Source organism: Thermobia domestica, chromosome 18 (genome assembly GCF_964235325.1).
Source record: "Thermobia domestica chromosome 18, izTheDome1.hap1.1, whole genome shotgun sequence".
NCBI lineage: Eukaryota > Metazoa > Arthropoda > Insecta > Zygentoma > Lepismatidae > Thermobia > Thermobia domestica.
Window position 1 is genome coordinate 51,096,765 of NC_137471.1, and position 25,655 is coordinate 51,122,419.

The 25,655-nt window shown below is 36.1% G+C and overlaps 1 protein-coding gene across 4 annotated transcripts in view; it reads right to left on the minus strand.

Moving 5' to 3' along the window:
• The window catches only part of LOC145676051 (uncharacterized), a 554,345-nt gene that overhangs the window by 73,446 nt on the left and 455,244 nt on the right, over window positions 1–25,655 (minus strand). The window lies entirely within an intron of this gene.

Here is a 25,655-nt window from a genome sequence, read left to right on the forward strand (position 1 = left end):
AATGCTGCGAACCACAATAGTCTGATTTTCAGTGGGTTCTATGATGATGCCTACCGATCACAGACTACAATTATGTGGCAATTATATAGGACCATGTGCATCCTATGATCAAGATTATGTCTCAGGACGATATATTTCATAATGATAATGCGACTATTCACACAGTTGAAGCCATTGCGACCTGGTTTCGGGAACAGCAGGAAGAAGATGAACACATCATGACCTACCCAGTCTCCGGATCTGAATATAATTGAAAATTTATGGTCTGTTTTGGAGACTCCGCTTCAATTTTCTTTCACGGAACTGAATGATGCGCTGCATGCGGAATGGTGTATTATTTCAATTATTATCCTTTCGTTATTCTGATAACCATCTGTATGAGTACAGCAAATTATTTACTTACTTCCGCACGTATAGTGGTAGGATATGCATATAAAATGTACATATATAAAAAACTATAGTCTTATAATAAATATTACATTGATTATTTGAGAATTTATACAAGTAGATCTCATTATTCTATTTGTACTTCTTATAGGAACGATATTTCGACAAAGATGTAGTTATTATGTACCAATGACAACGCCAGAAGGGGGCAAGGGTGAGAATTGGCCCCGATAGCGATGTGTGGTTCTATTCTAACTATCCCCAGACCTGTATTTTAATGTAGGTCAAATAATTATCACTTTTGGTAAAACTGCCTCCTTCAACTTTCTTTGCTACTAAGTTTGTCCCCTTAAGAAATTTAAGCTGGTGTCGTCAGTGTTATGTACAGTCAGTCACAAAAATGCTTGAACTCTTGACTGTTATAAATCCAACAGGGAATATCCATCATTTTTGGTGGTATCACAAACACCGGGACAAATGCAATCCAACTTGCATTACCTGTTCAAGTAATTGGTAAGCACTGAAACAGGCTCTTGCTGTACAATTGATGAACGAAGCTAGGTGCCATATATCTTATAACTTCTTGAATATATAATGTATTATTTCACTACGAAGTTCATATGACAAGAAGAAAGAAAAAAATGATCATTTATGAATTAGAAAACGATTCAAATGAAATAAACTGAAAGTATCAAATCTGGAACAACTGACGGAAATAAGTTTGTAACTGTCAGTCTCCACTCATAGCCCTATTCCAAATCCCCGAGATTCTCGTCATTTCAACATCTCTTTTCTTTTCCACAGATCATCTTGTTTATCAGATTGAGTATGGAATTAAACTGAAATTGAAGTATATTAAAAAGTTCGAACCTACCGAGATTCGAACCCGGACATCCTGTTTACAAATACAATATCTTAACACTTTTACTCATTTTTATTACGTAACAGAATTAACTATACATAAACACAATTACTTAGAATATTAATTAAACAGCATGTTTTGTGATGGTAAAAATACAAAGGACGTAAAAAACAATCGAGCAGAAATGAAAACTGAGTATACTTTTTAAAATAAATCAATAGAAATTTAAATTAGATATGAGTAAGTTTGATAAGACAATAATTGTTACGACTTCATTCATCAAACAGAGCAATCAAATATCTGGCAGACAATGTTCTTTCTTTATTGGGTGTGGTTTGTTTGCAGCAACTTCTTTTAAAAAAATAGCAAATAGCAGATACATGTACAGAGAGATGAATATTTTGAGATATAAAGGATGCCAAAAAGTCAATTGACAATGCGATGTTTTTGGGAAGAAAACCAAGAAGAATTTGAACACAGAACCTATGTTTGTAATGCAGCTTGCAACAACATTTTTCTTCCAATTTCTGTTCTTCCTTTCTAGGTCAAATGCAAGAAAAGCTTGAACACATATTTATTTATTTTAAATAGAAAGACCAAATGTCAAATTTCATGTCACTAAACTTAAAGGATTGCGATATATGGACATCTTATTACAATAATTGTAACCCCCATCTCTTTCTATTCTTTTTAACTCTTTTGGGTCAAATACCAAACAACGCTGGAGCACGGCGAAATTAAAATACCGCTAATTTTACAGTAATTATGTGAAATCTTCAAATAGAAAGAGACTATTATTTTGCATGAGGTACAGTTATCACGACTCACTTATCTGCTCTCGATTTCCAGCCATTTAGAAAATCGGCATTTATTTTCGCCTTTCAAAATGGCTGCAAACGGAAAGCTACTAGGTGACTCGTGATAACGGTACCTCATGCAAAATATTGTCTAGGGCGCTCTTGTTTCATATTTCGATTATCTTCTTTCTATTTGAAGATATCACATAATTACTGTAAAATTAGCGGTATTTTAATTTCCCACTGATTAGGCCTCTTAAGGGATTTCGATATCTGGACATTTCAGGTTGTTTAAACTAGAGATTGGCAAAACCGGTTTTTATAAAAACCGGAAACAGGTTTCTAGAAAAACCGAAATTCGATAAACCGACATTTCGGTTTTCTCCAAAACCGGATCGTTTTTTTTTTTTACCAAAACTGGTATCAGTGAAAACGTTTGGAAAACACAAAACCATTTCTGTGGAAACAGAATCGGTTTTCAGAGAAAAGCAAAACACTATTCTGGTCAGAAATAGAACCAATTTTGAAAAAAAAAACAGTAACCGATTTTGAAGAAAACCGAAACCGGATCCGGTGAAAAACCGAATCGGTTTTTGGAGAAAACCGAAACGGTTTCTTGAAAATTTTCAAAAATCACTTTTTCGGTTTTCCTAAAAACCGAACAACCGGTTTTTGTGCCTACCACTAGTCTAAACTGCTGCTGAGCCTTTGGAGATCAAAATCTCTGAGTTTTACTTCCCAAGATTATTTGGAGATCAAAATTAAGAACACATATACTGTTATTTGAAATTAACATCATGAAACCACGTATTTTGTTCGATGATTTTTTGCCATTTTTCTGGTAACATCATAATCCTGTTACTATAAAACTTGTGTTGTTTCTGGAAAAATAAATAAATAAATAAAAGATGACACGTTGTTTTACCGGCTTCGTTTAAAACAAACGTAAGACAATTCAGACTATTCTATAAAGACCGAAAGTGAGAAAATTTGTTGTGGAGTAAGATATTCCTTGTTCTATTAGGAGTAAGCGTAGATAGGAGTGACGTATAAATAATTGAAAACAGCAGATACGAGTATTAAAGTTGAATAAATAGCTTTCGGGGTCGCTGATATGAATACTGACTCCCGACGCCGTTAAGCCCAGGTTCAGTTCCCAGGTAAAACACCTCTAGTACTCCAGAATGAGGTCAAAATAGGTTGGCATGTACAAATAATGAACAATTACCTATATTAGTGTCGAAACTATTGTTTTAGGAATCGCGAAGATAAATACTGACACCACCGATGGTGTCGAAGTCCACGTTTAGTCTTTCTCGGATAAATAAAATATTCGAAATGATCGAAAACAGCGTCGAATCCATAATTTTCATGGTCGGGAAAACGGCTCACACGTTTGAAATAACTTTTTTGGAACATAGTATCTACATCAACGTAGGTTTTTGTCCTGTCTCTTCTATTAAAGTTTGTATTTTATGAGTGTATGATGGTTCAAAATTTATGACAAAGAGTATATTATCTTATATTTTATCATATGACAAAGAGTATTTTTTATTAGAGTATATTATAAAAAATGAAATAAAATACTTGAGTTTTACTTGCCACGGTATATGCCGGCTAGGCTAAAGGAGACAGTGATGATGAGAAATGAATGAAATAGTGGAATGAAGAAAGTAAGAGAGAACGGGAGAAACTCGAGAAAACCTACGCACCCAGTATTTGTCAACCACTAAGTTCACTTGGCACGATATAGGATCGAGCCAAGGATCCCATGTACCAGAAGTGAACACTCTACCACTGAGCCACCGCGACAACTGTATATTATTACACTTTCTTTGAAATGCGAATCTGAAGGGGTTAGAGAATTCAAATATTTCCCATATATCTATTCTTCCCGTGCGATGAACGGGTATTTCGGTAGTATATATATATAAATCCTTCTTGTTTTTAAAATATTCGGATGTGGGGCAAACAAGTACCAGCATTGAATTAATCCCGCTTGTCTTATAATAATACCCTTATGAATATCAGAACTAATTTATGATGCGGAAGAATACCATAGATAATACTCGTCTTTCATCTGTAGACAAGAGTCCATTAGGAAGCGACAAAGAGAATGAATGGAAAGCGAGTTTCTTTGAATGTACAACATATAAGGCTGCTTTCTTCAATCTTTTGGAGATTTAAATCTTGGCTTGGAGTAAAAGAACGGCTTTCCTTTCTTTTCGTTGTTCTTCATAACAGAATGGAACGAGATTGATGTAAGAAACAAAGAACAGAGAAAGATTTGGGCTTTTTGTCTCTTCAGTTTTTCATTTCATTTTCTCCCGTTTAGAGTCTGACAAGAAAATTTGCTTTTCTTTCCACAAGAATTTCTTCAAGGAGATTGGAATTTCCGAGGAATTTTTCGGATAATCTTCATGTATAAAAGAAGTTCTGACTGACTGACAATGAATGACTGATGACTAATGAACTATTTGAACAGTACATAAGAATTTGTGACGCAAAATACCAGTAAGTAAGGATTTTTGGAAGATCGATGTGGAGAGGGATAAAATGGGAATTCCAGTTATTAGTCGTATATCGGATAGTCTAAAATGTAGTGAGTATTTTGCGTCACTAGTGCTCTAAATCTCGAGGTATAATAGCCGCAGTGGTCAGCCCTAATGCCATTTAAAGCTAGTAGATATGTAAAAAGTGTTGTAATTCTTGTAATCAGACATAAGGTATTGTACAGTAAAGATAAATGAAATTTGCAGAAAACTATGCTACATTTTATAATTTTTATTTCGGGAAAGGCGCAAACACTGTATAGAACCGTAAGGAAATTTGTGATGTTTATGGGCAAGATATGTAATCAAAAGCAAGAGATAAAAGATTAGTAATTTGCTTTCATTCTATAAATTCCGATGTTCAAGATTACCCTCGCAGTGGATGAGCAATTACAACAAAATTCGAACAAGACCGACATGCAAGCAGTCGTGATATCGCCAATGGCCTATACATCTGTTACGAAACAATGGTAAACCATTTGCAGAAAAGCTGGCTACAGAAATATGCTCTATGTCTGGGTGGCACTTAATCTGACTCAAAAACATTTATCGATCGAATTTCTATTTAAGAATCTCCACTGAATAAGGAAGTCGAACCATGTTTGAAACAGTTGATCACAAGTCATGTAAAGTAGTCTACCTACAACAACGACGTGCAAGAAAGATAGAAGTCGAAGAGAGGAGACGCTTTACAGACTGTGGCAAAGCCCACACTTACGGCCAAGGAGATTATGCAGTACGTTTAGTGAAATTGGAAGGGCATCATGCATCATAAACTGCTCCTGCCGGGTATATTTCTCTTTAAATATGTATTTTAAATAGATTTCTCGCAGATGTTATTATTTAAATAGTTTTAAATAATAAAAGAGTACTATGTTAGTCTGATTTAATCTATCTCCACTTTACAATCATTACAATAGTAAGAATAATATTATAATCCCCCTACATTTACCTTGCCAGATTAAGGATAAATAAATTTAATGAATTTTGAGATTAGAGAAATTGTAATAAAAAAAAAAAACTTGAACGGTTGATAAACTTAATAGTTCCATTATTCCACTAAAACGTTGAATTACTTAGAACATACTTCATTAACTAGAATTACATTATAGAAAGCCTCTCAGGAATCTACACATAACAGGAATACTAAGACTTAATAAACATTTTTAAAGTTGTTGTTATTATTATCATTATTATTATTATTATTATTATTATTATTATTATTATTATTATTATTATTATTATTATTATTATATAGGTAGCTTAAGTGAAGGTACTTATTTAAAATTATAGTTATCACGCATTCAAAATCTCAATAATTATTAATGCAAAGGGGTTTAAAAATTTTAATGGCTTGTGCCCTCTAACTTATTTATGGCTTGTGCCCCACAAACTTGTGTGACTGGTTCCGAGCCTGGTAGCAACATGCGAGAGAATATAAATGTGGCACTCATTAAACTTTATTCTCCCTGTAGAAACACCTGGAACGTCTGCTGATCTTTTGATAAAAGTTGAACGAGTATTTACTCATGTTACTTTTCCTCATAGTTCATTCTTTTTTAGTCAAGGAAGAGTATTCATATGGTAAATCAGGGGTAATTATCTATGATATATGACTTAGCTTCCTACATTCATCTGACATCCTCTCCCCTCCAAAAAAAATGGGGCCGCGGTGGCTCAGTGGTAGAGCTTGGGGTCCCGGGTTAGATTCCAGTCCCCGCCAAATGAACTTTGTGGTGGACAAACATCGCGTGCGTGGGTTTTTTCGGGGTTCTCCCGTTTCCTCCCACTTTCTTCATTCCACCATTTCATCCATTATTTATCATCACCGTCTCCTTTAGCCTAACCGGCATAAGCGTGGGACGTAAAACTCAAAGATTTCATTTCATTTTTCCCCTCCAAAAATAAAAGAAATAAACACAGTGGACCCGCATGTCACTAACTTAATCCGTTCCATTACTGAAAAACCGCGAACCGAAATTACGTAATTTTTGACATTAAAATTAATGTAAATACAGTTAACTTTTTCATAGAGAACGGTACTGTATGCTTTTATTAAAATTTTTAGTTCTTTTTTTCTGTTAACAAAGAATGATAGTAAAATTAGCTACCTTAATTAACGACAAATAAGTAACTAATGAGACAAAAAGTGCAAAATATATTTTCTAAACATAGTTCTTTGACAAATGAGGCGCTTAGTATCAAAATCCGCGACATCCATTTCTCTTAGTTTCGAGTAATCTCGCAAAACGTGCAGTGTAGCTCCATATACATGCGTACAAAGCCCCATATTTGAACTAGTTTTTTAGTATGAAATATTAAGGTTTTAAACAAAATTCTGTTTCCATGGAATTCCTTTAGATCAAACATATAACAAACGACACATAACTCGATTTCGGTAAAAAAAAAAAAGTTTGACAGCTTTTGATACTAAGCGCTTCAAATAATGTCTACAACAAACGCGGGAAAGCACTACTGAGAGCATAAGTTTGTGGGTGTAGGCGTGTGTATGTGTTCTATCATACCACGTGCGCGTTCGTACCCCGAATATCGTTCCTAAGCGAGGAAAAAATTGTTCTCAATGCTCGTTCTCACGGTGCAAAATCATAACAGTCGAAGTATGAGGGCGAAGGAAGGGGGACATACAAAACTGAAAAATAGTAAACATTTGATGTTTTGACATAGAGAGTTCACATATTTGAATATTCATAATTATTAAGCTAAGAAAGATTTGGGATACAGTTAACCACTAGTTCCTCCCCATTAATTACACATGAAATATATGTTAATTACAAATGAATTACTGTATATGCGAATTTCTGAAAGTAATGTTTGCCATTTTATTTACTCCAGCAAGTTGTCACTGTAGGAGGAAATTTTCTTTCCAAAAAAATTAATTGGGGGAATTTCTCCCAACTCACTAGAATTTCGTACCCTGTTTGGTTATGAACCGATTTGTTATCTAAGGGTGAGGTTAGTGACCCGATGATCCAATGTTCAGACAAATCTTTGAACACGTGATTATTTATTCATAAATGATATGTGGCCGCTATAGTAATCAATCAGTACATTAGTTACAAATGTAAATATAAGCTAATATCGAAATACTATTATCAGTATATGAATTACTGAGGTGGGAGTAGAGGTAAATCTTCTTTTGTAAATAGGAGCTCCGCATAGCGTAGTCGCTAACCCTCACGTTTTTGGTGGGAGCTGTCCCGGATTCGATTCCCGGTGAGGCCAGCCACCCTGAGTGAGGTTTTCCTGGGTTTTCCTCGTTCACACCAGATAAATGCAGGGATGGTACCTAATATACAGGTCCCAGGCTGCTTCCTTCCTTTACGAATCCTTTATTTCTTTCCTTTCCTCGCCGAGGGACATCATCTCTCATACATGAAGGACTAACATGATCATATATGCCGAAAGCTCAGAAATCTAATTTCTAATTCTTATTTTTCTTTTCTTTTTCTTTCTTTCCTTTTCTTTTTCTTTTTCTTTCTTTCCTTTTCTTTTTTCTTTTTCTTTCTTTTTTTTTTGCAAATAAAAGTATCGCTGATATATATGTGCTCGGATTTCCCACACCGAAAGTGGGGTCACATTATTTAATGGATATTAAAATACATATTCTTATTTATTTATGTCTAACTTTGTAGGTCATTTCTTAAGAGAGAAAAAATATTTGAATATGATATAAAAATCACGTTCCGCCACTTCCTGTACCGATCTAAATTGAAGGTTTGTACTTTAATTTATTGGACGTCAAACTTATTAATCACAGGACATACAGTTCGATACAAGCAGTGGCAGAATATTCTCCCTTGTATTTATATTTCTTTAGAATAAATTACAAAGTTGAGTTGACGTAGCATAAACAGTATTATGCATACCAGATTATGGAGCGCGAAATTCTCCTTTATTTCCACATTAGAGGGAGACAGGGTTGAGTGCAAATAGGAGTAATTAACTCATTCATCAAAATCTCATGTTGATGCAATATTAGTTGTGACGCATAATTAACCAGATAATTACGGAATTTGGAAACTGATGTTATCTTTCCGGCTACAATGTAAATAGGAAGCAAATAGCTGACATTGTATATTCCAGGACTGGAATACAGATCGAAATAATATTAAATAAAGATACTTTAACAAAATTTTATGTATGAACAACATAGATAATTTTTGAAGGATTTTTTATCACTCCTGTTACTTTTTAAACCGACATTAAAAGAATGAGGTTCTCAGTTTGACCTGTACGTGTGTATGTTTGTATGTATACTATATGGTTATATGTATATGTGTTTACCTCGAGAACTGTTGGTCATATTTCGATGCGGCTTTTAGTAATAGAAAAATAATCTATTCCCAAGGAAGGTTTATACATATTTTTTTTAAAAAAATCAAATATTTCCTGCAACATCTAATGGGAAAAAACTATCCTAAACTACACTGCAACCAGATATCCCACCAAGTAAGGTGGGTTGCATACAACCAAGTGAGTAAAAACCAATAGCGCCAAAAAGGCGTAACTGCAATTTTATTAGTTTAGAGGCTTAAGTGATATATGCCTCTCTGGCACAGAACCAAATGCTAATAACTCAGTTATACCTTTATATCATTGTCGAATAACGTTCCAAGGATAGAGATTTTCATTAAGGCGTCTTGGCACAAGAAAATTCAATCCATTATACATGTCCTCATAGCATTACCTCCAAATTTTAAAATTCGACAGTTACGCCCTTTTGGCACTCAACCATCGAATTTTCAGCCAGCTTTCTTTGAATGATGTAACACTAGCAATTGATGTTTAGATCATTGGCGATGTCATGTCTGTTTATATCTTGGTCTTACTCAACTTTTGCCAGAATATAATCCAGTTTTCTGTGATTGGTCGCCTGCTGCGAGAAGCATCTTGGAGATCGAAATTTCCTCAACGAAATCGACTATCTTAGTAACTTTTGTGTCTATATTTCCTGTTTGAAATGTCTAAATATCCTCAGCTTCCTAAAAATAAACCTATAGAGAGTCAGAATGGCCATTGTTGGAGGCAGGCGAGAATCCAAGGGGGGCTATAGGGCCATTGACACACAGGTATACACTGGATAAAATGGGGTTCAATCCTGTTTTATACTGGATTAAGCGGCAAACTATGGTTTAGCCCCTCCCTTGATCATATCCTGGATCCACCACAGGTTGGAAGCTTACATCTGGTTTCAAGAGTCGGACGTTTGATCCCAGGTCATCTGAGTTCGTGACGGAAGACATTGTGAAAGAGATTTAAATATTTGATAGAAAGGGATACCTTCACATATGCAAGCTTAGAATTGGAGCAACAAATGGTCGGACATCATCTATATTCCGAGGAAGAATCAAAGTTTCTCAGTTAAACCTGCGAGCATCACACCCGCAGCATAACTCTTTTCTTTCTTTCTTTCCTTTTTCTTTTCTTGAAGTATAAAATGATTGCGTAGTGAGAGAAAGATTCCACATTCTCCACATTCTTAACATGTGAAGAATTAAAAGAAATCAAAGCTCTCGGCGACGGGTCTCGAACCAAGAATCTTTGAGTTATGAAGCCACGACGTTAAGCACTCACCACGGAGAATGCTACTTGGTGCACCATGTTCTTCTTGCATATCTAAAAAATTCCAACACTTTCTAGGAATGAAAATTGGAAATATACTGTTACTTCTATTAGGAATTGTCACTTATTACAAATGCTCAAATATTAAAAAAAAATGTTTAAGGTGTATGGCAGGCGAGAAAGTTTAGAATCTGAAGTACAATGTTTCAGAAGTAAACATTCTCACCCAACAATCGGGGAATCTAAACATGGTATATATATTCATATAGCTAGTACTAATCTAGATAGTAAAAATATGAAATGTGATAAAAGGGTGTGGAAAAGACAAGGATCTAAAAGCTAACATTTTAATATATGGAAAATCTTATTTGCACTTTAGTCTCGATCTTATCCAAGCTCTCCCTGCTGGTTTAGTGGCTACCGCCGATCCGGGTTCTATTTCCGGTGAAAAATTACAAAATTTTAATTTCACAATCTTAACTTTTATTAAACATACAACTCCTTTAACATATAAGGAATAATCATGGTAAGTAAAACTTTAAAACTTTTATTTCTCGAATTTCGACTGATTCGTATGCTTCACAGAATCACAATTTTCCTCAGAATATGGATGTGGTTCGATTATTAGTTTCTCCAAGTGTAATATTGCACATGTGAATATATTCGTCTATGTTCTCACATTTGAATCTCCCTTTCTCACTTTCAATGTTGTCCGCCGCGAACTCAAATGGCCTGGGGTCAGATCTTCGACTCTAGGTATCAGATGAAAGTGATCTACTAATAAGCAAGAGTTATTTCCTTTAGGTTTGTTGGCAGTAGGCTGTTTGGCACACTTACATGCCTATCCTGCGCACCTCGGTCGCAGCTCCCGAGCAGTTCGCAGCTAGCGCGAACAAAGGCTTCTACCTCTTAAACACGCATGTGCACTGCCAACGACTCATGGTAACCCCACGCCGTAGGCGTCGGAGGACCACCGATGGCCAACTAGAGATATCTCGACAAAAATTGGCGGCCCCGTAGCGACGATCCGCGGTGGCCCCACTTCCGTTTTTAAAATTATACTACCAGCGGCTTACCAGTGGCAGAGACGCGACGAAACGCCAACAAAATTACTCCCCAAAATATGTTCAATCGCCTATATGCGTAATTTGTTACACTAAGGAGAGTCTATAAACACTTTAAAAAAAGTGCCCAAGGGTAGGAGCGAACCACCAACTTTTGTATTACTTGGCGCGTGCTCTTCCGAGTTGGCCACGGTGGCGATTGAGAAAACGTCGCTTCAAGAGGCATAAATCGTTGAGGTATTTCTAATTTAGCTAATCAGAGTGCTCTGTAACCGTGTATATTCGACGATAACCATTTGAGATTAGATAAAATCCGTTCGCCATGTAATTTTATTACAAAATGACGAGCGTCTATTTCCTTTACTTCATGGTTCTCCCATATTCACTTTCAAATGATCGGCTACAGTTGTCATCTAAATTCATACAATTATACGCACTCATCTTAAGATTTTTCACTTCATGATGTAGAGGCAGAGGTTATTCTTGACTCCCGTAGCTCACTTTAGGAACAATTCGTCAGGAAAAATAATATATAATAATAACCGCATACACATGACAGGCGATAGTTCGTGTTGGTCCCTTCGCAATTCTCCGGGACGAATCGAAGGAGTGCGGACCAAAATGAAGTCCTCGCTGCTACGCGGTGGTAACTTCAATACTCCGACTCTAGATATCTCTTTCGACTCGACAAAGCTCTGCCGTCAGTGGCACACTAGCGGCAGTCCTTCAACGCGTCGCTATAGCGGCGATCGACATTTACCGGCAAGTGGGCCACTAGGTGTTGGCAACGTTTACGGCATGGGGAAATTAATGGCAGAGCTCTGTAATGTAGACGGCATGGCAACTAGCGCCACCATGCGCTTCAGTTTGGCAATATTGCCACTTTCAAGTGTCCCATTTCCCGTGGCTCACCCTGTAGATATGATTAAACTAGAGGATATGTTGCGTAGCCCACTGAGAAATGCATGAGTTGAAGCCTGAAGTTAACATTATCAAGCATAGTCAGACAACTACAACAGACCCTTAGGTTGTCAAATTTGCAGGAAGATGCTATTTGCAGTATTTGTTACTTATATACAGTAGAACTACAAAAGTATCTTGTTCGCTACTCTTATGGACGATTGCTTAATATTGTATATGTTATTTCTACTTTATTATTTTTCTTAGTGGGACGTCGTTTGCACGAATAACTTCCCTACACGTTACTTAAATATAAAGCAATAAATTACATTTCTAGTATTTACGTTTCGCGGTTATGCTCTTTAGGCTAAAGGAGACGAACAATTTGTGAAAATGAATGATTTTGAGAGGAATAGATGGAATAATAATCTTGCAGGAAATGCGTTGTCTACTATAAACTGACTTGGCCTGGGATCGAACCAGGGATCCTTTGCACCGGAGGTAAACGCTACACCACTGCGCCAGAGCTTCCTCTTGCCTATGTGATTAGAGTGCACTTCTTCGGCGCGGAAGACCCGGGTAAGATTTCCGGTGAGAGGTCATGTGATTCGGATCTCTGGTTAAGCAGTAGGTCCACGTCTAATATAGCCTCGGTGTTCAAAAGGGACGTTAAATCCCAGACCAACGAATCTATCACTTTCCCACCCCATTTATGGAACAAATAATTCCATCCGTGATTATCCAAATCTTAGCAAAAGTATTCTTAAACTGTATAGATAATAGAACTTGAATTAGTGTATGAGTGAAAGGTAATGATGATTCTCATGTTATAAACATTTCGTATTACCATAATTTTCCTTAATCTATTTTTATACAATAATCGTTTTCTCGACTTTCTAATAAGGCACTGGAAACTGGAATACGCCAAAAAGAATGGAGAATCAGCTACGTTGTGCCAGATTTTAAAAATAAATGAGATGGGCAAGAATGTAGCAACTACAGAGGAATAAAACTTATTAAGCATGCAATGAAGCTCTGGAAGAAAGTGGTAGAAGCAAAATTGAAGGAGAGACCGAAATAACAGAGAACCAATTGAATTTCATGCAAAGGCAGTCGTCCAACAGATACATTATTTGCACTTAATTTGGAGAAGTATAAAGAATACCAACCTAGAGAAAGCGTTATGGGATCTAATTTGGGGGACACTGAAGAAAAAATGAGTTCCGAACACATATCTGCATAATCCACAATATATTGTGATGAATGCAAGACAGGAGTGAGGAATATGTGTGGAATAACATAAGAATTCACGTTGAAGGTGGGATTTTATCAGGGATCTAGTATTAACCCATTCTGTTTTAGAGTTGTGATGGACGAGCTTACAAAGGATACCAGAGAGTTAGCCCCTTGGAATGTCATTTGCGAACATCAGTTAGTGAGTGAGACCAAGACGACACTGAAAAAGAAATTAGTAAAATCAAGACAGAATATCTACCATGCCCGTTTAGCTAAAATGTAATCGAAAATACAAGAATACGACTGGACGTAAAAAAAGGTAATAACAAAGAAATTCAAGTACTTGAAATCAATACTACAGGAAAATACAGGAATAAGATATATAAACAGGAGAACTAACAACAGTTGAACAAACTGGTGTGATCATAGGGCGCCAATATGCTTTAAAAGAAAATTTTATAAAACAATAGTGAGACCTGCCGGAGCATAGTGTTAAACGACGCAAAAGAGAGAACAGAAATTTCATGTTACAGAGAGGAAGATGCTGCGGTGAATATGTGGAGTGACGCGGAAGGACAAAATTAAGAATGAAATGATCTGAGGAACAGTAAAGGTGAGACCAGTAGTAGAAAAACTGCAAGAAAGCAGAGACTTTCGGAATACGTAGCTCATTGAATGGATACTATAAAACTGCATGGGGAAACGAGCGCGAGGTCGACCAAAGAAGAAGTGGGGGGATTATGTGATGGACGATATGACGCAATGTGGTGTTACAGGGAATATTAAATAAGACAAAAAGAGATGGAGAATCGCGATCCAGAAAGCTGATTCTAGGTTAGGAAACTGGAAGAAGGTTTAGAAGTTGAGTTACTCTGACTTTTCCACGATATTCAGAATCTATAACAAAGAGTTCCTGGTTTGGATCTGTATACATGAGCTTTCGCTGAAGAATATCGTGAATTTGTAAATTTTCTCAGGATTTCGTCATTCCATTTATTTCTGACTCTTTATTCATATGCAGTTATTTATAAGTATATTTTAGCATATATGGTACAGTATAATCCTACAAAAAAAAAAAAAAACTTGAAGTAACGACCTGTTTGTGAGCATAAACCTGCTCCAGCGCCATCTGCTAGCGACCGGCTGAACTACTTCCAGTCTAACGACGAGCACCTGGTCACCGCGCTGTGTCGCTCTGTCCCTAACAGTCGCATTAGGAGCTTTCTAGACCTAGTAACCGTCACGCCTTGTTTTCACGCGACTCCCCAGTTTGCCTCACGACCCTGAATGGACGTCGAAAATTGGGAGGCACCGGCTGGGAATCGAGCCCGGTACTATGCGGACATGAGTCCAACGCTCTAACCCCTTTTTTAAAAATTAACTGACTCACCAAACGTGTCTCAGTAACTTACTTGAACTACTTATTACTAATTTTACTTGCTTAACTCGTTTAACTCGCTTTTTCAATCACCTAGAACGATGAGGACAGTTAAAATCATAAAGGCTCTTCCACCGGGAATCGAACCCGGAACCCCGTACACCAAAGGTGCACGTGCTAGCCACTAAACCAGCGGGGAGGGCAACCTTTAGACTACGGTGCTCACAGTAAATCCTAGCGTCTTATATTAAAAAATTTCGTTTCATTTTTGAAAACGTAACTGATTTAGCCGTCATCGAGAGGGAAAATTTTCTTTAAAGCTGGCTAAAATTGAAACCTTTCCAGAATACGGCCACTTATCGTTTATACATATTCCGCTTCCGTTATTTTCCAGAATATTCAATTTTAACTAAAACTGACAAGGAAAGTAAAGCAACAGAACCACAAAATATGTTTCTCTTTTATGTTTGCCGATACATATCTTACAACTACAAGAAAAAAAAACAATTTCCTCCAAAAGAAGTTAAAACAAAAGAGATAACTTCTTCTCAGAGATTTCTTTTAAATAGAATTTCACGTTTTATGGGCTACAAAAGAGTTCTAGACTTGTGTTCATATCTCTAAAACTAATAGGACTATTTAAATAAAAAGGTATGCAAAGATAGAAGTTAGACACAAAGTGGAAAATACACAGAAGCAGAGGAAGATGAAATGGTTTCCCGCAGGTAAGAATAAAACATAAAGAAATAAAAAAAGAACATCAAACAGATTCAGAAAACATTGATCTTCCGATATGTTTGTTCCTTTTCCTGCAGGCGGGAAACGCGATAGACTTCTTCCGAATGCGTGAGAAGGGGAATAAGATGGGTGGGAGAAAATCATATTAGAAATTGATAAAATAATATATAACATAGTAACTAAAATATATTTATGAACAAAAATGGTTGCATCATAAAAATGATAGGAAGCGAATTACGTTTTCTTTTTCAAACTTGGGAAAAACTCTAATAGATATAACCATTTCAAATCGAGATCTTGTTTATGATTTAATAATTTTTGTAAAAAAAAAAAAAAAAAAAAAAAACTTTTTTCTCTGATGTCTGACAGAAAAATACTGCTGCTATATCAACAGAATGAAGCAACTAGATCAGTCTTTCCCAATTGATGATCTGCGGACCTCTAAGGGTCCGTAGAACGAATTTAGCAGTGCCTGCAGGATTATTTACATCTGATAAAGGTATGGAAATAATGTCATGGACCTGCATGCATGTACTGTATGCTGTCCACTTATCTAGTATATAAAATTGAAAGTAATTTTGTCTGTGATTTCACACCTCTTGAACCACCCAACCGATCTCGATCAAATTTCGATTGATGAGGTTTGGGTTTGGGATGCTTTCTATCTTTTCACTTTGAAAGCAGAACTTAGGGGACGGGAGGGGGAGATACTTAAAAATGATCGAAAATGATCGATATTAGTGTCGAATCCATAGTTTTCGGGGTCGCTCAGATGAACACTGATACTTTCGATGCCACTTAAATCCAAATTCATCCCCGCCCTGGAACTTGGGAGGAGAAGAGGGCTATAGGCTATATAATAATGATCGAAAATGATCGTTATTAGTGCAGAATTAATAGTTTTCGGGGTTTCTGAGATGAACAGTGACCCTCCGATTCCGTTTAAATTCAAATTCATCCCCGCAATTTGGGGGAGGTGGGGGAGATATATAAAAATGATCGAAAATAACCTATATTAGTGTCGAATCCATAGTTTTCGAGGTCGCTGAAACGAATAGTAACACTTCCGATGCTGTTTAAATCCAAAGTCAGTCTTCATTGCCATTTATTTTCAAAATGAAACGTATTCTCTCCGTGCGAAGAACGGTTGTTTATTTTGAGTTTAACGTTCCATTCAGCAGCAAAACCATATGCGACGTGGGTCTACTGATTAACGTGGAATCTGAACCACATGAGCTCCCACCAGGAACTGGACCTGGTTTTCCACGCCAAAGACACGCACGCTAACTGCTTAGCTATCAAAGACTTAGTGCGAAGAATGGATGTTCTACTAGTAATTAAATAAAGATGTGTAATTTAATTATTATATTTATTATTGCTACTTACCTTCAAGTACTATACTACATACTACGCAGATACAAAAATTTAAAGACATAGGGTCCATGCTTTGCCTTAAAAATTAAAAGGGGGCCCGCAGCTCTGAAGTAATTGGGTACCACTGAACTAGGTGAAAATGTTTACGTAAACTATGTCAATTATCGTTGTCTCCATCATGTTTAGCTTATTTAATGCCATGAGGTTGTACTACCTCGTTTCGGAATAGAAATTTTACACCCAACCACAAAAGTATATCGCACTAAGTGCTTTAATTCCATTACTTGGAATCCAGGTCATTTGCAGTTGTGAGAACGCCTGGACAGATGCAACCCAACTTACACGCAACTTTCCTCGGCACTGATAGCAGTTGGTAGACTGAATCAGGACGCATGAAACATTTCTCCATTCTCAGATGAATCTCTTTGGTTCAGAGCATTTGTCCTATCAACACCATGTATTAATCTCAATATTGCTGTGTATGTAGTGTATTATTTCATTATATACTGTATATTCAAAGAAATAAAAATACTGACCACGCATGAATCAGAAAATGCTTGAAAGTAGACGAAAATATCAAATCTAGAACAACTGCTGGAAATAAGTTTGTAAATCATTGTCAGACCTTCTCCAATTCTCCATATTCCAACATCTTTTTCTTTCTAGGGATGGGAAGATCTTGCTTGTCGCACAGAGTATGCATTGAAATTGAAATTGAAACGGGAAAAAGTTTAAGCCTGGCCGGGATTTGAAACCGGATCTACCGAGTAGAAGTTCAAAGCGCTAACTACTCACCTACTGCGCCACTTCAACTTCCATCCAAACTAATACCTAGTTAAAATCGTTTCATGAAAGAATATACACAAGATACTAATGCTTATATGAGTGTCACAATTACTTACTCGAGATTTTCTTCTTTAACTGAAAAACAAGTTATATAGACGTTCCTCAATGAAGAAAATATTACGAAACGTTTTTCAAGTTGACGCTACGTCATCGGTTTCAGGGGTGGTTCTGATTTACATTACAATTCTTTTTTACAATAACATCTAATTTTTTTTAAAAAAAAAAACGAAAGATGATAGAAATTATTGTCACATTCTTTGAATTGTATCAATACGTGTAGAAATAGACAATTCTATATTTATGTTCCATAACTACTAGTTTATTTTCTTATATTCATATGAGGAATTTGAGGCGAATTGAGCGTGGCACTAGCCGAGGGATCTCGGGCGTCCGGTTTCTGATGATGAGGCACAATCCACTGGCGGTTCGAATTCCTCTGAAGAGCAAGGTCGGAATTTTAACTGTCCTCGGTATTTCTATGTTCGTGTCATCGTAGTGTTTGGAATACGTCGAAAGAACATGACATTTCAGTGGCGAACAATACCCTGGTTGGGGCGATTTGTTTAAGAACATAATGTGAAAGCAGGGAACTCCCATTGTAGCTACCTGGGCTCAAATTCCGTCGTGGCAATTATTAATTTTTCTGTATGGAAAGGTAATGATTATGTAATTGGAACTGTAATTCTGTTATTCCTTTATTATTATTATTATTATTATTATTATTATTATTATTATTATTATTATTATTATTATTATTATTATTATTATTACCACAGAAGGAAAGAAAAGTCACATAGTCGAAGTTATTCTTGGGAAAAGAAAAGATGTAAAGTATGTCAGATGTTTCTTAGGTTTACACATCAATGCAATAATATTATTACGTTTATGGATTTACAGATAAAATTATCATTTTATGACAGGAAATGGAATATAAATATTTGTTAGCTGATAACAGTAATGCATTTTGTTTTGCCCTTCTTCTAGGTAGAAAGGTGAGATGACATCTTAAATAGGATCATTCTCGTGACTAGCGTTGTAAGTTCGATTACTATTTGCAATTTGTGCACAGCTAGGAACAATTCCTAGGAACTCATTTTTGGCCCATACTACAGCAGTAAGGACGTGTTTATCATTTATTTATTTATTTATTCATCAAGTCTTCTCTAGACACGTTACCTTCCCAGACAGTACGAATCACTGTTGATACGAATAACGTAATTTTGTGTTGATGGCATTTCACCTGTGATGTAAGTCGTGTCAACCCTGAAACCCAGAGAAATTGAATATTTTTCACGTTAGTATACATCAGAAGTATCAATATTGCAAATTATAAAATTTTCCTTAATTGCCTCACGGGAGACGAACCTGCGACCCCAACATTATGAAACTAACGCTTAAGCCATTTCTCTAAGAATCACTATTCTGGAAGAATGAAAAAAGTGGATGTGCAGTAAATTCAGTAATTACACACTTTTACGATTCCAATGTAATAATGATGAAACTTTCTGATTTTAGAGTATTATGCAGAAAGAATAGTCCAGAGATTCAACTTTAAATTGACAACTAAAAAGACATACAAATACGCAAGGCCATGAAGGGGAAATTGGTCTTTAGAGTGCTTCGAAAGCTTGACAGGCACAGTGTCGTGCCGTGAGGGGAGCGAGCGGGGCTACGGACCCGGGCATCCAAATAAGGGAGTGCGAAATTCGGGAGGGAAAAAGAAAAGATGGAACAAGTATTAAATGTGCTCAAAATCAAGGAAAAACAGGGTTTATTTTTGAAAATTTTCTTACGCCAATCATGGTGGCGCTTCACGGCTTTTCTAGCAACCTCACTCATATGTGCGGAGGCGCTGCCGTATGCTCTCGCCTCGGGCCCTGATTTTTCCCGGCACGGCACTGGGCAGATACTGGTATTGATTGGAATCTGGTGTTTCAGGGCACTGGATTATTTTTTAAACGTTATCTAATTTAACAAACCTTCCACAGTACCTTATGTATCATATTTATACGCGTTTTACTTAATTTTACTCGTTTCACTCATTTTTACAGCTTTTCCAGTACCTCTCTGACAAGGAAGGGTCACGCAGTGGCTCCGCTGAGATCCGAACGAGACAGTTGTGTTTGCATTTGATATGTTATAACTAGATGAATCCCAAAGTTATACGTGCCACCGGGCGGAATATCGTGAGTTACATATTTTTGTAATATAAAAGCTACAAAGCTGGAAGAATAGTTTGAACCGAGTCATTTGTTCGGAAACGGTTGGGTAAATGGAAAACTCGGACAATACGTATCCCATTATTTTCAAGGACACTTTTTTTCTGATTAAAAAAGTTTGCCCCAGGGTCCTCGCAGGGTCCCAGACGGGGTCCAACTCAAAATTTTCAAATAGCAAGGGGGGTTAAGTAGCACATCGTTTGAAAGCTGTTGTAAAATGAAAGAAAATGCAGCAAGTCTCGACTCTCTACGACAACCCTGTGCAAAATGGCGGAGGGTCAAAAAATAAACAAAAACCTAATTGAAAAGTCTATGGTCACCCCTATAAATTTGAAACGGTGAGACAAATGTGAAAATAAAAAAGGGAGTGTGGCATTATTTTCAAAGTACAACAATTTAAGTTAAAACGTCTTGTCCCAGGGTCCCCACAGGGTCCCAGGTGGGGTCGTCTAACTAAAAGGTTTCAAATGGCAAGAGGGGTTAAGTAGCTCATCGTTTTCAAGATCTTGTTAAATGAAAGTAGATGGAGCAAGTCTCAACTTTCTACAACCCTGTCCAAAATTGCGGCGGGTCAAAATGTAAACAAAAGCTTAATTGAAAAACTATGGCCAGCTTGAATCCAAGATGGCCACTTAAAACCTGTCATTCATAACAGTACAAATCTGATTTTTTCTCTATTATGTATTTAGAAACAATATGAAGACTAAAGAAGAATTGAATTTCTATTCACTTCAACTATTATTTCATTCGGTAACAACACCATATATGTTTTGTTCTTAATGCACGTTCGTCACGGTTCTCTCGGCATCATTTACTTGAATATAACGAATATGCGATGAACACACAACTCTGACTTCCTACTCATACTGCTAAACAAAAGTTGAATACCTTCGGATATTTTTCTAATTTTGTCATAAGTAGTTCGCGCATAAAGGACTTGCTGCACCAGTAGGTTAGGGGCTCTATTTTAACGTATTCGTGATGGTTACATTTGCATGTCATTCGTTGGTTTGATCGCAATACTTCAAGCACTATCAGATATACAAAAAAAAATCATTTGCAAGATTGGCGAGTAGTACCAAACCATATGTAAGTCATTTCAGTACATCGAGCTATGTCACAATATTCCAAGACATAACATATTTATATACAAACTCATTTTTCACGCCATATTGGATTACAGATTATACTTTTTGATATTTTGTGGATATCTACTATTAACCATAAACGTAAATACCACATTTCGCTTCTCCAACACAAGTGGTGTGAGCTGAACATACGTTCGATACATAGTGCGGAATTTTGAACTCAATATGTCGCGTTTTTGAACATTTCGTATATTTTCGTCACCTACTAATCAACATTCATGCCAAATTTGGTTTTCGTAGCTTCAGCAGTTTGGTATGCGTATCCTTTCGATATAGGGTTTAAGCAACCATCTTGGATTCAAGGTGGCCACAGATTTTCAATTAAGCTTTTGTTTACGTTTTGACCTTCCGCATTTTGGACAGATATCGTAGAAAGTCAAGACGTGCTCCATCTTCTTTCACTTAACAAGAGCTTTCAAACGATGTGCTACCTCTCTTGCCATTTGAAACGTTTCAGTTGGACCCCACCTTGAAACATGTGGGGACCATGGGACAAGACGTTTTCACTTAAATCGTTGTACTTTGAAAATGATGCCATACTTCCTTTCCTATTTTCATATTTGTCTTATCGTTTCCGATTTATAGGGGTGGGCATGGACTTTTTAATTAAGTTTTTGTTTACAATTTGACCCGTCACCATTTTGCACAGGGTTGTTGTAGAGAGTCGAGACTTGCTGCATTTTCTTTCATTTTACAGCAGCTTGCAAATGATGTGCCACTTAACTTTCCTTGCCATTTGAAAATTTTGAGTTGGATCCCATCTGGGACTCTGCTGGGGACCCTGGGACAAAGTTTTTTACCCCAAAAAGTTTGTCGTTAAAAATAATGGGACACGTGTTGGCCGAGGTTTCCACTTACCCAACCGTTTTCGAACAAATGACTCGGTTCAAACTATTCTGCCAGGTAATTTTTTGTAGTTCTTACATTACAAAATATGTTGTAACTCACGATATTCCGGCCGGTGGCACGTATAACTTTGGGATTCATCTAGTTATAACATACCAAATGCAAACACAATTGTCTCGTTTGGATCTCAGCGGAGCCACTGCGTGACCCTTCCTTGTGAGAACAAAAACATTGAGGACAGTAAAAATCACGAACACTATTCGCGCGTTCTTCCCTTGCCTGAAGTAAAACAATAAAATATGGTGAACATGCTATTTTTGGTTTTCCATTTGTTATGTGTTATCAAATCTGTAATACCAAATCAAACAAAGAGCAATATTAATACACAAAACGGTCAATATCTTCGCTATTCATGAAATAATTATTGCATGATCCGAATAACTCTAGTAGATCAACAAATCATCATTTGTCATATTTTACCAAAAGCTATCATGACTTTTCTAACAACCTGAAACTTTAAATGTTGTTAATACGCAAAGTTCATTGATCTCATCACTTATTCACTTACTTTATTTTGATCATCAAAACCTTTAGGGTACTTCTCGTAGATATAGAAAGGAGAAATGTAGTATCCAGGCTTGGGTTAGCATGCAATTAAACAAATAAAAAGTAGCAGCATAATATTTCCCTCCTCGAAACCCCCTACAATGGAGTGTGTTGATTATTCAACGAAAAGAAATGAAATCCAGTCAGGAAATTCATAAAATATAAAATATTTAGCCAAGTCTCGACTTTGCAATAATAATTATAATAAAAATAATAATAATAATGAAATAACAGAATTACAATATCAATTACGTAAACAATAGCTTTCAGTAAACAAAAATAATAAATGCCATACTGGGGTTCGATCCCGGGTCTCTGTAATGTCAGTTCTCTGCTTTCAGACTTTGAAATCAATTCCTCATAAAAGATCACAAAATAAAGTAGTAGTTATGTTAGATAAACATAGCACACACTATTTCTGCACGTGTTGATATTATTCAAAGAATGTGACATTAATTTCTACCGTTTTTCTTCTTTGGAAACTAGAAGGTAACGAAGAATTGTAATGTAAATCGGGGCCATCTCTGACAACGATGACGTAGCCTTAACTTGAAGAACGTTTCGTGATATGTTCCTCAATGAAGAACGTCTATATAACTTGTTTTTGGGTTAAAGAAGGAAATCTCGAGTAAGTTATTGTGACACTCAAATAAGCAACGTCTTCTTCTAGAGGGATAAATCGTTGAGTCTTTTTAATTTGACCAACAGAGTGCTCCTTTAACCATGTATATTCGTCCATAAACGTTTGTTAAAGATAAAACGCGTTCGTCATATAATTTTTAAATAAAATTACGCACATCTATTTACTTTATTTCATAGTTCTTCCATATTCACTTTCTAATATCCGGTGACAGTTGCCATCGAAATTCATACAATTATACAAATAATAATAATAATAATAATAATAATAATAATAATAATAATAATAATAATAATAATAATAAAGGTATAACAGAATTGCAATACGTAAACAATACCTTCCAATAAAGAAAAAAAGTAATAAATGCCACGCCGGGAGTCGAACCCGGGTTGCTGTAATGTTAGTTATCTTTTCTTACATTTTGTCATGAATTTCTCATACAAAGGTAAGAAAATAAACTGGTAGTTATGTTAGATAAACATAGCACACACTATTTCTACACGTGTTGATGCAATTCAAAGGAAGCGAAAATAATGTCTGCCGGATTTTCTCCTTTGAAAATTAAAAGCTACGGTGAGGAAAAATAGCAGTAATGTAAATCGGGAGCAGTTGAAACGATGAGGTAGCCTCATCTTGAAGAACATCTCGTGATATTTTCCTCATTGACGAAGATCTACACCACTTGTTTTTGAGTTAAAAAAGGAAACCTCGAGTAAGTCATTGTGACATTCATAATGAACGTCTTCTTATACGAGCATTAGTATTTTGTGTATAGTCTTGCATGCAACGACTTTAACTACCTAATAGTTTAGATGAAAGATGAAGTGTCGCGGTAGATAAGTAGTTAGCGCAATGATCTTCTATTCGGCGGACCCGGGTTCAAATCCCAGCCAGGTTCAAACTTTTTCAAATGTTTCAATTTCAATTTCAACACATACTCAGTGTGACAAGCAAGATCTTCTCTCCTCCAGAAAGAAAAAGATGTTTGAATGAGAAGAATTGGAGAAGGTTTCTCAATGGAGGCAATCATTTACAAACTTATTTTCTGCAGTTGTTCCAGATTTGATATTTTCAGCTACTTTACTGATTCATACATGGTCAGTATTTTTATTTCTCTAAACTTACAGTATATAATGATATAATACATTACATATACAGCAATATTGAATTAATAGATGGTGTTCTTATACTCTCAGTCAAACATCACATCCATAATTATGTTCTATAATATAATAAAAATAAATATAACCATAATAAAAAATAACCAACTTAAATAATGTGAAACCTATATATACGCGTATATATTCCATTCCTAAATATGTGTCTGCCCGTCTGCTTTGCGCTTTTGTGAGATTTCCTCTTATTTTGAGGACTGAGCTATGTATAATATCCTGCACTGAGAAAAATGTAGGTGGCATACTTAAAAAAGGTACATTACATGCGTAATTCCTGTAGTTTTTGGACTTAACGTACAGCAGACGTATAACTGAAACGGCATGTTTTATAATACTTTCCGTATAAGTGTTCCATCTATACGTACTTTCCGTATGAAACAATATAGGTTATCAGGATCTCACATACAAATGGACGTATATAACATATAGCTGAGGAATGTAACAAGTATATGCATGTGATATACGGAAAACTGTTAGATATCAGACATCCTGCAACGGCATGATGTAACATCTAAGGGTGGTGCGTATGTAGCATATGGATAACGTATGCTTTATACTGATTTCTGAAGAAAGCAAGAAGATTCTGTATATTTATACAATATACCGCTGTCCGAAGAACAGATTTTTTTCAGCGTGGAAATTAAATTCCAGTAACCACCAACTTTAATAGACATTGAGGTTCATACATTTTAAAATCTGAGAGAGTCACGTCAGGACACAGGGCATTTTCTTTGAAATCAGGACTGTCCTGACAAAATGAAGACAGAGGATAACTATATTAATGGGCTAAATAAAACATAATCGCGGGCTTCCAATTGACCATCACTGTTTTCATTAAGGCATGATTTCAGATCATGCTGAAACTGAACCCTTTAAGTTTGAAATATTAAACTCTATTTTGTATTTTTTTAAGAGGTCTAATCACTCCGAAATTAAAATACCGCTGATTTTACAATAATTATGTAATATCTTCAAATAAATAAAAGATGATCGAAATATGGAAAACAAGAGCGCGCTAGACAATATTATTTTGCATTAGGTACCGTTATCTGGAGTCATCTAGTAGCTTTCCGTTTGCAACGATTTAGAACCGCGAAAATAAATGCCGATTTTCTAAATGGTTGGAAACCGAAAGCAGATAAGTGAGTCGTAATAACTGTATCTCATGTAAAATAATATTGTCTAGCGAGTTCTTGTTCCATTTTCCGATTATCTTTTATCTATTTGAAGATATCATAGAATTACTGTAAAATTAGCGGTATTTAATTTCGCCGTGATGGGACCTCTTAACAATTCACATGTCT